Here is a 17,377-nt window from a genome sequence, read left to right on the forward strand (position 1 = left end):
AAATCAACTCAACCCCATCAAAAAATGAAACTAGTTCTACTCAAATCAAAATAAAGCCGATAAACAAGCATCATTCCGAACAAACCGGTATAAACAACGTATAAAAAATCAGGGCGAAAACATGACATAATCACAACAACCAACAGGATCCAAAGATATTAAAACCTTAAAGTCAATATTTAAACTTTGTCGAACCCATCATACCTAGAAAAACTAAATCCACACGCCAAGACTTATAAGTGCCAAACATAACCTATAGGAACAGATTCAAGTTAATCAGGTCTGGCCACATAAACATTCTTGTGTCGAACGAACTTGCCTAGACTTCTAAAAACCAAAAAAGAAGTTTCCGTCTTTCGAAGCCAATGTTATTGAAAGCACTCACAATTACTCGATCAAAAAATTAGTTGAACACACTAAGGGATAACACATTATTAGTTGCAAAATATAAAATGATATTACCCTCATCCTATTAAAAGTATCCTCCCAGAAGATTCCATTTCAACGAAGCACAAACAAAACCCAACATGGCCAACCCAAATTGGAAGTAACAAAACCATGCAAGGTCGGCTGAATCTGTCAGTCAGTGACGAATATAACAAAACCATTGAAAGAAGTGATCCACTTTATTTAACAAATCGAACCTAAGCTATCAAAACATTGCCAAAAGAAAGCCATTAAAGCGAAACATAGATGAAATTAATCCAAACTATCCAGGGTTATCGAAACTGACCTAACCTTTTGAGACAAAGCTAAGTTAAAGTGAACAAAGCGGAAACAAGATGTGAACAATTTTTGATTACTCACTTCTAAATGAACCTATGCTGACACAAATGAACCGAACTCAACCTAGATAAAACAATCTATAGACATTGAATTTCTAACATAATCAAACCCATTAATCCAAATCCCGTAAAACTGTGTCATGCAAAACTGTGGTAGAGTAAACTACACATTATCCAAAACTAACCTAGCCCTAGCCAAACAAACAACCATCAATCAAATCCATACCAACTAACCAAGTTTATTAGAAAAATAAAATCCCTTTACAAATTGAAACGAACCCAGCATACATAGATAAACTAAGAAATCAACTTAGCTCATTTAGAAAAAAAACTAGGAGTATACAAAGGAAAATAAAGCCTATAAACCTAAATCAATGTAAAAAATCCCATCTAAACAATAAAAATAACAATTAAAGCAAAAGGTTTGCATAATAAATTTAAGCTAAAAGAATAGAGATTATTACATCTCTAATATCACTATTCTAACTGATACAAACCAGTCATAACTTATACCACTAGCCGGATAATCTCACAATTCTAAGTTAAAAAAACCCAACTTATTTAAAGAAACTAGGAAATCAACTCAACCCCATCAAAAAATGAAACTAGTTCTACTCAAATCAAAATAAAGCCGATAAACAAGCATCATTCCGAACAAACCGGTATAAACAACGTATAAAAAATCAGGGCGAAAACATGACATAATCACAACAACCAACAGGATCCAAAGATATTAAAACCTTAAAGTCAATATTTAAACTTTGTCGAACCCATCATACCTAGAAAAACTAAATCCACACGCCAAGACTTATAAGTGCCAAACATAACCTATAGGAACAGATTCAAGTTAATCAGGTCTGGCCACATAAACATTCTTGTGTCGAACGAACTTGCCTAGACTTCTAAAAACCAAAAAAGAAGTTTCCGTCTTTCGAAGCCAATGTTATTGAAAGCACTCACAATTACTCAATCAAAAAATTAGTTGAACACACTAAGGGATAACACATTATTAGTTGCAAAATATAAAATGATATTACCCTCATCCTATTAAAAGTATCCTCCCAGAAGATTCCATTTCAACGAAGCACAAACAAAACCCAACATGGCCAACCCAAATTGGAAGTAACAAAACCATGCAAGGTCGGCTGAATCTGTCAGTCAGTGACGAATATAACAAAACCATTGAAAGAAGTGATCCACTTTATTTAACAAATCGAACCTAAGCTATCAAAACATTGCCAAAAGAAAGCCCTTAAAGCGAAACATAGATGAAATTAATCCAAACTATCCAGGGTTATCGAAACTGACCTAACCTTTTGAGACAAAGCTAAGTTAAAGTGAACAAAGCGGAAACAAGATGTGAACAATTTTTGATTACTCACTTCTAAATGAACCTATGCTGACACAAATGAACCGAACTCAACCTAGATAAAACAATCTATAGACATTGAATTTCTAACATAATCAAACCCATTAATCCAAATCCCGTAAAACTGTGTCATGCAAAACTGTGGTAGAGTAAACTACACATTATCCAAAACTAACCTAGCCCTAGCCAAACAAACAACCATCAATCAAATCCATACCAACTAACCAAGTTTATTAGAAAAATAAAATCCCTTTACAAATTGAAACGAACCCAGCATACATAGATAAACTAAGAAATCAACTTAGCTCATTTAGAAAAAAAACTAGGAGTATACAAAGGAAAATAAAGCCTATAAACCTAAATCAATGTAAAAAATCCCATCTAAACAATAAAAATAACAATTAAAGCAAAAGGTTTGCATAATAAATTTAAGCTAAAAGAATAGAGATTATTACATCTCTAATATCACTATTCTAACTGATACAAACCAGTCATAACTTATACCACTAGCCGGATAATCTCACAATTCTAAGTTAAAAAAAACCCAACTTATTTAAAGAAACTAGGAAATCAACTCAACCCCATCAAAAAATGAAACTAGTTCTACTCAAATCAAAATAAAGCCGATAAACAAGCATCATTCCGAACAAACCGGTATAAACAACGTATAAAAAATCAGGGCGAAAACATGACATAATCACAACAACCAACAGGATCCAAAGATATTAAAACCTTAAAGTCAATATTTAAACTTTGTCGAACCCATCATACCTAGAAAAACTAAATCCACACGCCAAGACTTATAAGTGCCAAACATAACCTATAGGAACAGATTCAAGTTAATCAGGTCTGGCCACATAAACATTCTTGTGTCGAACGAACTTGCCTAGACTTCTAAAAACCAAAAAAGAAGTTTCCGTCTTTCGAAGCCAATGTTATTGAAAGCACTCACAATTACTCAATCAAAAAATTAGTTGAACACACTAAGGGATAACACATTATTAGTTGCAAAATATAAAATGATATTACCCTCATCCTATTAAAAGTATCCTCCCAGAAGATTCCATTTCAACGAAGCACAAACAAAACCCAACATGGCCAACCCAAATTGGAAGTAACAAAACCATGCAAGGTCGGCTGAATCTGTCAGTCAGTGACGAATATAACAAAACCATTGAAAGAAGTGATCCACTTTATTTAACAAATCGAACCTAAGCTATCAAAACATTGCCAAAAGAAAGCCATTAAAGCGAAACATAGATGAAATTAATCCAAACTATCCAGGGTTATCGAAACTGACCTAACCTTTTGAGACAAAGCTAAGTTAAAGTGAACAAAGCGGAAACAAGATGTGAACAATTTTTGATTACTCACTTCTAAATGAACCTATGCTGACACAAATGAACCGAACTCAACCTAGATAAAACAATCTATAGACATTGAATTTCTAACATAATCAAACCCATTAATCCAAATCCCGTAAAACTGTGTCATGCAAAACTGTGGTAGAGTAAACTACACATTATCCAAAACTAACCTAGCCCTAGCCAAACAAACAACCATCAATCAAATCCATACCAACTAACCAAGTTATTAGAAAAATAAAATCCCTTTACAAATTGAAACGAACCCAGCATACATAGATAAACTAAGAAATCAACTTAGCTCATTTAGAAAAAAAACTAGGAGTATACAAAGGAAAATAAAGCCTATAAACCTAAATCAATGTAAAAAATCCCATCTAAACAATAAAAATAACAATTAAAGCAAAAGGTTTGCATAATAAATTTAAGCTAAAAGAATAGAGATTATTACATCTCTAATATCACTATTTTAACTGATACAAACCAGTCATAACTTATACCACTAGCCGGATAATCTCACAATTCTAAGTTAAAAAAAACCCAACTTATTTAAAGAAACTAGGAAATCAACTCAACCCCATCAAAAAATGAAACTAGTTCTACTCAAATCAAAATAAAGCCGATAAACAAGCATCATTCCGAACAAACCGGTATAAACAACGTATAAAAAATCAGGGCGAAAACATGACATAATCACAACAACCAACAGGATCCAAAGATATTAAAACCTTAAAGTCAATATTTAAACTTTGTCGAACCCATCATACCTAGAAAAACTAAATCCACACGCCAAGACTTATAAGTGCCAAACATAACCTATAGGAACAGATTCAAGTTAATCAGGTCTGGCCACATAAACATTCTTGTGTTGAACGAACTTGCCTAGACTTCTAAAAACCAAAAAAGAAGTTTCCGTCTTTCGAAGCCAATGTTATTGAAAGCACTCACAATTACTCAATCAAAAAATTAGTTGAACACACTAAGGGATAACACATTATTAGTTGCAAAATATAAAATGATATTACCCTCATCCTATTAAAAGTATCCTCCCAGAAGATTCCATTTCAACGAAGCACAAACAAAACCCAACATGGCCAACCCAAATTGGAAGTAACAAAACCATGCAAGGTCGGCTGAATCTGTCAGTCAGTGACGAATATAACAAAACCATTGCAAGAAGTGATCCACTTTATTTAACAAATCGAACCTAAGCTATCAAAACATTGCCAAAAGAAAGCCATTAAAGCGAAACATAGATGAAATTAATCCAAACTATCCAGGGTTATCGAAACTGACCTAACCTTTTGAGACAAAGCTAAGTTAAAGTGAACAAAGCGGAAACAAGATGTGAACAATTTTTGATTACTCACTTCTAAATGAACCTATGCTGACACAAATGAACCGAACTCAACCTAGATAAAACAATCTATAGACATTGAATTTCTAACATAATCAAACCCATTAATCCAAATCCCGTAAAACTGTGTCATGCAAAACTGTGGTAGAGTAAACTACACATTATCCAAAACTAACCTAGCCCTAGCCAAACAAACAACCATCAATCAAATCCATACCAACTAACCAAGTTTATTAGAAAAATAAAATCCCTTTACAAATTGAAACGAACCCAGCATACATAGATAAACTAAGAAATCAACTTAGCTCATTTAGAAAAAAAACTAGGAGTATACAAAGGAAAATAAAGCCTATAAACCTAAATCAATGTAAAAAATCCCATCTAAACAATAAAAATAACAATTAAAGCAAAAGGTTTGCATAATAAATTTAAGCTAAAAGAATAGAGATTATTACATCTCTAATATCACTATTCTAACTGATACAAACCAGTCATAACTTATACCACTAGCCGGATAATCTCACAATTCTAAGTTAAAAAAAACCCAACTTATTTAAAGAAACTAGGAAATCAACTCAACCCCATCAAAAAATGAAACTAGTTCTACTCAAATCAAAATAAAGCCGATAAACAAGCATCATTCCGAACAAACCGGTATAAACAACGTATAAAAAATCAGGGCGAAAACATGACATAATCACAACAACCAACAGGATCCAAAGATATTAAAACCTTAAAGTCAATATTTAAACTTTGTCGAACCCATCATACCTAGAAAAACTAAATCCACACGCCAAGACTTATAAGTGCCAAACATAACCTATAGGAACAGATTCAAGTTAATCAGGTCTGGCCACATAAACATTCTTGTGTCGAACGAACTTGCCTAGACTTCTAAAAACCAAAAAAGAAGTTTTCGTCTTTCGAAGCCAATGTTATTGAAAGCACTCACAATTACTCAATCAAAAAATTAGTTGAACACACTAAGGGATAACACATTATTAGTTGCAAAATATAAAATGATATTACCCTCATCCTATTAAAAGTATCCTCCCAGAAGATTCCATTTCAACGAAGCACAAACAAAACCCAACATGGCCAACCCAAATTGGAAGTAACAAAACCATGCAAGGTCGGCTGAATCTGTCAGTCAGTGACGAATATAACAAAACCATTGAAAGAAGTGATCCACTTTATTTAACAAATCGAACCTAAGCTATCAAAACATTGCCAAAAGAAAGCCATTAAAGCGAAACATAGATGAAATTAATCCAAACTATCCAGGGTTATCGAAACTGACCTAACCTTTTGAGACAAAGCTAAGTTAAAGTGAACAAAGCGGAAACAAGATGTGAACAATTTTTGATTACTCACTTCTAAATGAACCTATGCTGACACAAATGAACCGAACTCAACCTAGATAAAACAATCTATAGACATTGAATTTCTAACATAATCAAACCCATTAATCCAAATCCCGTAAAACTGTGTCATGCAAAACTGTGGTAGAGTAAACTACACATTATCCAAAACTAACCGAGCCCTAGCCAAACAAACAACCATCAATCAAATCCATACCAACTAACCAAGTTATTAGAAAAATAAAATCCCTTTACAAATTGAAACGAACCCAGCATACATAGATAAACTAAGAAATCAACTTAGCTCATTTAGAAAAAAAACTAGGAGTATACAAAGGAAAATAAAGCCTATAAACCTAAATCAATGTAAAAAATCCCATCTAAACAATAAAAATAACAATTAAAGCAAAAGGTTTGCATAATAAATTTAAGCTAAAAGAATAGAGATTATTACATCTGTAATATCACTATTCTAACTGATACAAACCAGTCATAACTTATACCACTAGCCGGATAATCTCACAATTCTAAGTTAAAAAAACCCAACTTATTTAAAGAAACTAGGAAATCAACTCAACCCCATCAAAAAATGAAACTAGACCTACTCAAATCAAAATAAAGCCGATAAACAAGCATCATTCCGAACAAACCGGTATAAACAACGTATAAAAAATCAGGGCGAAAACATGACATAATCACAACAACCAACAGGATCCAAAGATATTAAAACCTTAAAGTCAATATTTAAACTTTGTTGAACCCATCATACCTAGAAAAACTAAATCCACACGCCAAGACTTATAAGTGCCAAACATAACCTATAGGAACAGATTCAAGTTAATCAGGTCTGGCCACATAAACATTCTTGTGTTGAACGAACTTGCCTAGACTTCTAAAAACCAAAAAAGAAGTTTCCGTCTTTCGAAGCCAATGTTATTGAAAGCACTCACAATTACTCAATCAAAAAATTAGTTGAACACACTAAGGGATAACACATTATTAGTTGCAAAATATAAAATGATATTACCCTCATCCTATTAAAAGTATCCTCCCAGAAGATTCCATTTCAACGAAGCACAAACAAAACCCAACATGGCCAACCCAAATTGGAAGTAACAAAACCATGCAAGGTCGGCTGAATCTGTCAGTCAGTGACGAATATAACAAAACCATTGAAAGAAGTGATCCACTTTATTTAACAAATCGAACCTAAGCTATCGAAACATTGCCAAAAGAAAGCCATTAAAGCGAAACATAGATGAAATTAATCCAAACTATCCAGGGTTATCGAAACTGACCTAACCTTTTGAGACAAAGCTAAGTTAAAGTGAACAAAGCGGAAACAAGATGTGAACAATTTTTGATTACTCACTTCTAAATGAACCTATGCTGACACAAATGAACCGAACTCAACCTAGATAAAACAATCTATAGACATTGAATTTCTAACATAATCAAACCCATTAATCCAAATCCCGTAAAACTGTGTCATGCAAAACTGTGGTAGAGTAAACTACACATTATCCAAAACTAACCTAGCCCTAGCCAAACAAACAACCATCAATCAAATCCATACCAACTAACCAAGTTTATTAGAAAAATAAAATCCCTTTACAAATTGAAACGAACCCAGCATACATAGATAAACTAAGAAATCAACTTAGCTCATTTAGAAAAAAAACTAGGAGTATACAAAGGAAAATAAAGCCTATAAACCTAAATCAATGTAAAAAATCCCATCTAAACAATAAAAATAACAATTAAAGCAAAAGGTTTGCATAATAAATTTAAGCTAAAAGAATAGAGATTATTACATCTCTAATATCACTATTCTAACTGATACAAACCAGTCATAACTTATACCACTAGCCGGATAATCTCACAATTCTAAGTTAAAAAAAACCCAACTTATTTAAAGAAACTAGGAAATCAACTCAACCCCATCAAAAAATGAAACTAGTTCTACTCAAATCAAAATAAAGCCGATAAACAAGCATCATTCCGAACAAACCGGTATAAACAACGTATAAAAAATCAGGGCGAATACATGACATAATCACAACAACCAACAGGATCCAAAGATATTAAAACTTTAAAGTCAATATTTAAACTTTGTTGAACCCATCATACCTAGAAAAACTAAATCCACACGCCAAGACTTATAAGTGCCAAACATAACCTATAGGAACAGATTCAAGTTAATCAGGTCTGGCCACATAAACATTCTTGTGTTGAACGAACTTGCCTAGACTTCTAAAAACCAAAAAAGAAGTTTCCGTCTTTCGAAGCCAATGTTATTGAAAGCACTCACAATTACTCAATCAAAAAATTAGTTGAACACACTAAGGGATAACACATTATTAGTTGCAAAATATAAAATGATATTACCCTCATCCTATTAAAAGTATCCTCCCAGAAGATTCCATTTCAACGAAGCACAAACAAAACCCAACATGGCCAACCCAAATTGGAAGTAACAAAACCATGCAAGGTCGGCTGAATCTGTCAGTCAGTGACGAATATAACAAAACCATTGAAAGAAGTGATCCACTTTATTTAACAAATCGAACCTAAGCTATCAAAACATTGCCAAAAGAAAGCCATTAAAGCGAAACATAGATGAAATTAATCCAAACTATCCAGGGTTATCGAAACTGACCTAACCTTTTGAGACAAAGCTAAGTTAAAGTGAACAAAGCGGAAACAAGATGTGAACAATTTTTGATTACTCACTTCTAAATGAACCTATGCTGACACAAATGAACCGAACTCAACCTAGATAAAACAATCTATAGACATTGAATTTCTAACATAATCAAACCCATTAATCCAAATCCCGTAAAACTGTGTCATGCAAAACTGTGGTAGAGTAAACTACACATTATCCAAAACTAACCTAGCCCTAGCCAAACAAACAACCATCAATCAAATCCATACCAACTAACCAAGTTTATTAGAAAAATAAAATCCCTTTACAAATTGAAACGAACCCAGCATACATAGATAAACTAAGAAATCAACTTAGCTCATTTAGAAAAAAAACTAGGAGTATACAAAGGAAAATAAAGCCTATAAACCTAAATCAATGTAAAAAATCCCATCTAAACAATAAAAATAACAATTAAAGCAAAAGGTTTGCATAATAAATTTAAGCTAAAAGAATAGAGATTATTACATCTCTAATATCACTATTCTAACTGATACAAACCAGTCATAACTTATACCACTAGCCGGATAATCTCACAATTCTAAGTTAAAAAAAACCCAACTTATTTAAAGAAACTAGGAAATCAACTCAACCCCATCAAAAAATGAAACTAGTTCTACTCAAATCAAAATAAAGCCGATAAACAAGCATCATTCCGAACAAACCGGTATAAACAACGTATAAAAAATCAGGGCGAAAACATGACATAATCACAACAACCAACAGGATCCAAAGATATTAAAACCTTAAAGTCAATATTTAAACTTTGTCGAACCCATCATACCTAGAAAAACTAAATCCACACGCCAAGACTTATAAGTGCCAAACATAACCTATAGGAACAGATTCAAGTTAATCAGGTCTGGCCACATAAACATTCTTGTGTCGAACGAACTTGCCTAGACTTCTAAAAACCAAAAAAGAAGTTTCCGTCTTTCGAAGCCAATGTTATTGAAAGCACTCACAATTACTCAATCAAAAAATTAGTTGAACACACTAAGGGATAACACATTATTAGTTGCAAAATATAAAATGATATTACCCTCATCCTATTAAAAGTATCCTCCCAGAAGATTCCATTTCAACGAAGCACAAACAAAACCCAACATGGCCAACCCAAATTGGAAGTAACAAAACCATGCAAGGTCGGCTGAATCTGTCAGTCAGTGACGAATATAACAAAACCATTGAAAGAAGTGATCCACTTTATTTAACAAATCGAACCTAAGCTATCAAAACATTGCCAAAAGAAAGCCATTAAAGCGAAACATAGATGAAATTAATCCAAACTATCCAGGGTTATCGAAACTGACCTAACCTTTTGAGACAAAGCTAAGTTAAAGTGAACAAAGCGGAAACAAGATGTGAACAATTTTTGATTACTCACTTCTAAATGAACCTATGCTGACACAAATGAACCGAACTCAACCTAGATAAAACAATCTATAGACATTGAATTTCTAACATAATCAAACCCATTAATCCAAATCCCGTAAAACTGTGTCATGCAAAACTGTGGTAGAGTAAACTACACATTATCCAAAACTAACCTAGCCCTAGCCAAACAAACAACCATCAATCAAATCCATACCAACTAACCAAGTTTATTAGAAAAATAAAATCCCTTTACAAATTGAAACGAACCCAGCATACATAGATAAACTAAGAAATCAACTTAGCTCATTTAGAAAAAAAACTAGGAGTATACAAAGGAAAATAAAGCCTATAAACCTAAATCAATGTAAAAAATCCCATCTAAACAATAAAAATAACAATTAAAGCAAAAGGTTTGCATAATAAATTTAAGCTAAAAGAATAGAGATTATTACATCTCTAATATCACTATTCTAACTGATACAAACCAGTCATAACTTATACCACTAGCCGGATAATCTCACAATTCTAAGTTAAAAAAAACCCAACTTATTTAAAGAAACTAGGAAATCAACTCAACCCCATCAAAAAATGAAACTAGTTCTACTCAAATCAAAATAAAGCCGATAAACAAGCATCATTCCGAACAAACCGGTATAAACAACGTATAAAAAATCAGGGCGAAAACATGACATAATCACAACAACCAACAGGATCCAAAGATATTAAAACCTTAAAGTCAATATTTAAACTTTGTCGAACCCATCATACCTAGAAAAACTAAATCCACACGCCAAGACTTATAAGTGCCAAACATAACCTATAGGAACAGATTCAAGTTAATCAGGTCTGGCCACATAAACATTCTTGTGTCGAACGAACTTGCCTAGACTTCTAAAAACCAAAAAAGAAGTTTCCGTCTTTCGAAGCCAATGTTATTGAAAGCACTCACAATTACTCAATCAAAAAATTAGTTGAACACACTAAGGGATAACACATTATTAGTTGCAAAATATAAAATGATATTACCCTCATCCTATTAAAAGTATCCTCCCAGAAGATTCCATTTCAACGAAGCACAAACAAAACCCAACATGGCCAACCCAAATTGGAAGTAACAAAACCATGCAAGGTCGGCTGAATCTGTCAGTCAGTGACGAATATAACAAAACCATTGCAAGAAGTGATCCACTTTATTTAACAAATCGAACCTAAGCTATCAAAACATTGCCAAAAGAAAGCCATTAAAGCGAAACATAGATGAAATTAATCCAAACTATCCAGGGTTATCGAAACTGACCTAACCTTTTGAGACAAAGCTAAGTTAAAGTGAACAAAGCGGAAACAAGATGTGAACAATTTTTGATTACTCACTTCTAAATGAACCTATGCTGACACAAATGAACCGAACTCAACCTAGATAAAACAATCTATAGACATTGAATTTCTAACATAATCAAACCCATTAATCCAAATCCCGTAAAACTGTGTCATGCAAAACTGTGGTAGAGTAAACTACACATTATCCAAAACTAACCTAGCCCTAGCCAAACAAACAACCATCAATCAAATCCATACCAACTAACCAAGTTTATTAGAAAAATAAAATCCCTTTACAAATTGAAACGAACCCAGCATACATAGATAAACTAAGAAATCAACTTAGCTCATTTAGAAAAAAAACTAGGAGTATACAAAGGAAAATAAAGCCTATAAACCTAAATCAATGTAAAAAATCCCATCTAAACAATAAAAATAACAATTAAAGCAAAAGGTTTGCATAATAAATTTAAGCTAAAAGAATAGAGATTATTACATCTCTAATATCACTATTCTAACTGATACAAACCAGTCATAACTTATACCACTAGCCGGATAATCTCACAATTCTAAGTTAAAAAAAACCCAACTTATTTAAAGAAACTAGGAAATCAACTCAACCCCATCAAAAAATGAAACTAGTTCTACTCAAATCAAAATAAAGCCGATAAACAAGCATCATTCCGAACAAACCGGTATAAACAACGTATAAAAAATCAGGGCGAAAACATGACATAATCACAACAACCAACAGGATCCAAAGATATTAAAACCTTAAAGTCAATATTTAAACTTTGTCGAACCCATCATACCTAGAAAAACTAAATCCACACGCCAAGACTTATAAGTGCCAAACATAACCTATAGGAACAGATTCAAGTTAATCAGGTCTGGCCACATAAACATTCTTGTGTCGAACGAACTTGCCTAGACTTCTAAAAACCAAAAAAGAAGTTTTCGTCTTTCGAAGCCAATGTTATTGAAAGCACTCACAATTACTCAATCAAAAAATTAGTTGAACACACTAAGGGATAACACATTATTAGTTGCAAAATATAAAATGATATTACCCTCATCCTATTAAAAGTATCCTCCCAGAAGATTCCATTTCAACGAAGCACAAACAAAACCCAACATGGCCAACCCAAATTGGAAGTAACAAAACCATGCAAGGTCGGCTGAATCTGTCAGTCAGTGACGAATATAACAAAACCATTGAAAGAAGTGATCCACTTTATTTAACAAATCGAACCTAAGCTATCAAAACATTGCCAAAAGTAAAGCCATTAAAGCGAAACATAGATGAAATTAATCCAAACTATCCAGGGTTATCGAAACTGACCTAACCTTTTGAGACAAAGCTAAGTTAAAGTGAACAAAGCGGAAACAAGATGTGAACAATTTTTGATTACTCACTTCTAAATGAACCTATGCTGACACAAATGAACCGAACTCAACCTAGATAAAACAATCTATAGACATTGAATTTCTAACATAATCAAACCCATTAATCCAAATCCCGTAAAACTGTGTCATGCAAAACTGTGGTAGAGTAAACTACACATTATCCAAAACTAACCTAGCCCTAGCCAAACAAACAACCATCAATCAAATCCATACCAACTAACCAAGTTATTAGAAAAATAAAATCCCTTTACAAATTGAAACGAACCCAGCATACATAGATAAACTAAGAAATCAACTTAGCTCATTTAGAAAAAAAACTAGGAGTATACAAAGGAAAATAAAGCCTATAAACCTAAATCAATGTAAAAAATCCCATCTAAACAATAAAAATAACAATTAAAGCAAAAGGTTTGCATAATAAATTTAAGCTAAAAGAATAGAGATTATTACATCTGTAATATCACTATTCTAACTGATACAAACCAGTCATAACTTATACCACTAGCCGGATAATCTCACAATTCTAAGTTAAAAAAACCCAACTTATTTAAAGAAACTAGGAAATCAACTCAACCCCATCAAAAAATGAAACTAGTTCTACTCAAATCAAAATAAAGCCGATAAACAAGCATCATTCCGAACAAACCGGTATAAACAACGTATAAAAAATCAGGGCGAAAACATGACATAATCACAACAACCAACAGGATCCAAAGATATTAAAACCTTAAAGTCAATATTTAAACTTTGTCGAACCCATCATACCTAGAAAAACTAAATCCACACGCCAAGACTTATAAGTGCCAAACATAACCTATAGGAACAGATTCAAGTTAATCAGGTCTGGCCACATAAACATTCTTGTGTCGAACGAACTTGCCTAGACTTCTAAAAACCAAAAAAGAAGTTTTCGTCTTTCGAAGCCAATGTTATTGAAAGCACTCACAATTACTCAATCAAAAAATTAGTTGAACACACTAAGGGATAACACATTATTAGTTGCAAAATATAAAATGATATTACCCTCATCCTATTAAAAGTATCCTCCCAGAAGATTCCATTTCAACGAAGCACAAACAAAACCCAACATGGCCAACCCAAATTGGAAGTAACAAAACCATGCAAGGTCGGCTGAATCTGTCAGTCAGTGACGAATATAACAAAATCATTGAAAGAAGTGATCCACTTTATTTAACAAATCGAACCTAAGCTATCAAAACATTGCAAAAATAAAGCCATTAAAGCGAAACATAGATGAAATTAATCCAAACTATCCAGGGTTATCGAAACTGACCTAACCTTTTGAGACAAAGCTAAGTTAAAGTGAACAAAGCGGAAACAAGATGTGAACAATTTTTGATTACTCACTTCTAAATGAACCTATGCTGACACAAATGAACCGAACTCAACCTAGATAAAACAATCTATAGACATTGAATTTCTAACATAATCAAACCCATTAATCCAAATCCCGTAAAACTGTGTCATGCAAAACTGTGGTAGAGTAAACTACACATTATCCAAAACTAACCTAGCCCTAGCCAAACAAACAACCATCAATCAAATCCATACCAACTAACCAAATTATTAGAAAAATAAAATCCCTTTAGAAATTGAAACGAACCCAGCATACATAGATAAACTAAGAAATCAACTTAGCTCATTTAGAAAAAAAACTAGGAGTATACAAAGGAAAATAAAGCCTATAAACCTAAATCAATGTAAAAAATCCCATCTAAACAATAAAAATAACAATTAGAGCAAAAGGTTTGCATAATAAATTTAAGCTAAAAGAATAGATATTATTACATCTGTAATATCACTATTCTAACTGATACAAACCAGTCATAACTTATACCACTAGCCGGATAATCTCACAATTCTAAGTTAATAAAACCCAACTTATTTAAAGAAACTAGGAAATCAACTCAACCCCATCAAAAAATGAAACTAGTTCTACTCAAATCAAAATAAAGCCGATAAACAAGCATCATTCCGAACAAACCGGTATAAACAACGTATAAAAAATCAGGGCGAAAACATGACATAATCACAACAACCAACAGGATCCAAAGATATTAAAACCTTAAAGTCAATATTTAAACTTTGTCGAACCCATCATACCTAGAAAAACTAAATCCACACGCCAAGACTTATAAGTGCCAAACATAACCTATAGGAACAGATTCAAGTTAATCAGGTCTGGCCACATAAACATTCTTGTGTCGAACGAACTTGCCTAGACTTCTAAAAACCAAAAAAGAAGTTTCCGTCTTTCGAAGCCAATGTTATTGAAAGCACTCACAATTACTCAATCAAAAAATTAGTTGAACACACTAAGGGATAACACATTATTAGTTGCAAAATATAAAATGATATTACCCTCATCCTATTAAAAGTATCCTCCCAGAAGATTCCATTTCAACGAAGCACAAACAAAACCCAACATGGCCAACCCAAATTGGAAGTAACAAAACCATGCAAGGTCGGCTGAATCTGTCAGTCAGTGACGAATATAACAAAACCATTGAAAGAAGTGATCCACTTTATTTAACAAATCGAACCTAAGCTATCAAAACATTGCCAAAAGAAAGCCATTAAAGCGAAACATAGATGAAATTAATCCAAACTATCCAGGGTTATCGAAACTGACCTAACCTTTTGAGACAAAGCTAAGTTAAAGTGAACAAAGCGGAAACAAGATGTGAACAATTTTTGATTACTCACTTCTAAATGAACCTATGCTGACACAAATGAACCGAACTCAACCTAGATAAAACAATCTATAGACATTGAATTTCTAACATAATCAAACCCATTAATCCAAATCCCGTAAAACTGTGTCATGCAAAACTGTGGTAGAGTAAACTACACATTATCCAAAACTAACCTAGCCCTAGCCAAACAAACAACCATCAATCAAATCCATACCAACTAACCAAGTTTATTAGAAAAATAAAATCCCTTTACAAATTGAAACGAACCCAGCATACATAGATAAACTAAGAAATCAACTTAGCTCATTTAGAAAAAAAACTAGGAGTATACAAAGGAAAATAAAGCCTATAAACCTAAATCAATGTAAAAAATCCCATCTAAACAATAAAAATAACAATTAAAGCAAAAGGTTTGCATAATAAATTTAAGCTAAAAGAATAGAGATTATTACATCTCTAATATCACTATTCTAACTGATACAAACCAGTCATAACTTATACCACTAGCCGGATAATCTCACAATTCTAAGTTAAAAAAACCCAACTTATTTAAAGAAACTAGGAAATCAACTCAACCCCATCAAAAAATGAAACTAGTTCTACTCAAATCAAAATAAAGCCGATAAACAAGCATCATTCCGAACAAACCGGTATAAACAACGTATAAAAAATCAGGGCGAAAACATGACATAATCACAACAACCAACAGGATCCAAAGATATTAAAACCTTAAAGTCAATATTTAAACTTTGTCGAACCCATCATACCTAGAAAAACTAAATCCACACGCCAAGACTTATAAGTGCCAAACATAACCTATAGGAACAGATTCAAGTTAATCAGGTCTGGCCACATAAACATTCTTGTGTCGAACGAACTTGCCTAGACTTCTAAAAACCAAAAAAGAAGTTTCCGTCTTTCGAAGCCAATGTTATTGAAAGCACTCACAATTACTCAATCAAAAAATTAGTTGAACACACTAAGGGATAACACATTATTAGTTGCAAAATATAAAATGATATTACCCTCATCCTATTAAAAGTATCCTCCCAGAAGATTCCATTTCAACGAAGCACAAACAAAACCCAACATGGCCAACCCAAATTGGAAGTAACAAAACCATGCAAGGTCGGCTGAATCTGTCAGTCAGTGACGAATATAACAAAACCATTGAAAGAAGTGATCCACTTTATTTAACAAATCGAACCTAAGCTATCAAAACATTGCCAAAAGAAAGCCCTTAAAGCGAAACATAGATGAAATTAATCCAAACTATCCAGGGTTATCGAAACTGACCTAACCTTTTGAGACAAAGCTAAGTTAAAGTGAACAAAGCGGAAACAAGATGTGAACAATTTTTGATTACTCACTTCTAAATGAACCTATGCTGACACAAATGAACCGAACTCAACCTAGATAAAACAATCTATAGACATTGAATTTCTAACATAGTCAAACCCATTAATCCAAATCCCGTAAAACTGTGTCATGCAAAACTGTGGTAGAGTAAACTACACATTATCCAAAACTAACCTAGCCCTAGCCAAACAAACAACCATCAATCAAATCCATACCAACTAACCAAGTTTATTAGAAAAATAAAATCCCTTTACAAA

This window comes from Nelumbo lutea, chromosome 3, assembly GCF_056320005.1.
Source record: "Nelumbo lutea isolate HS-2025 chromosome 3, American lotus-T2T, whole genome shotgun sequence".
In the NCBI taxonomy this organism is placed as follows: domain Eukaryota; kingdom Viridiplantae; phylum Streptophyta; class Magnoliopsida; order Proteales; family Nelumbonaceae; genus Nelumbo; species Nelumbo lutea.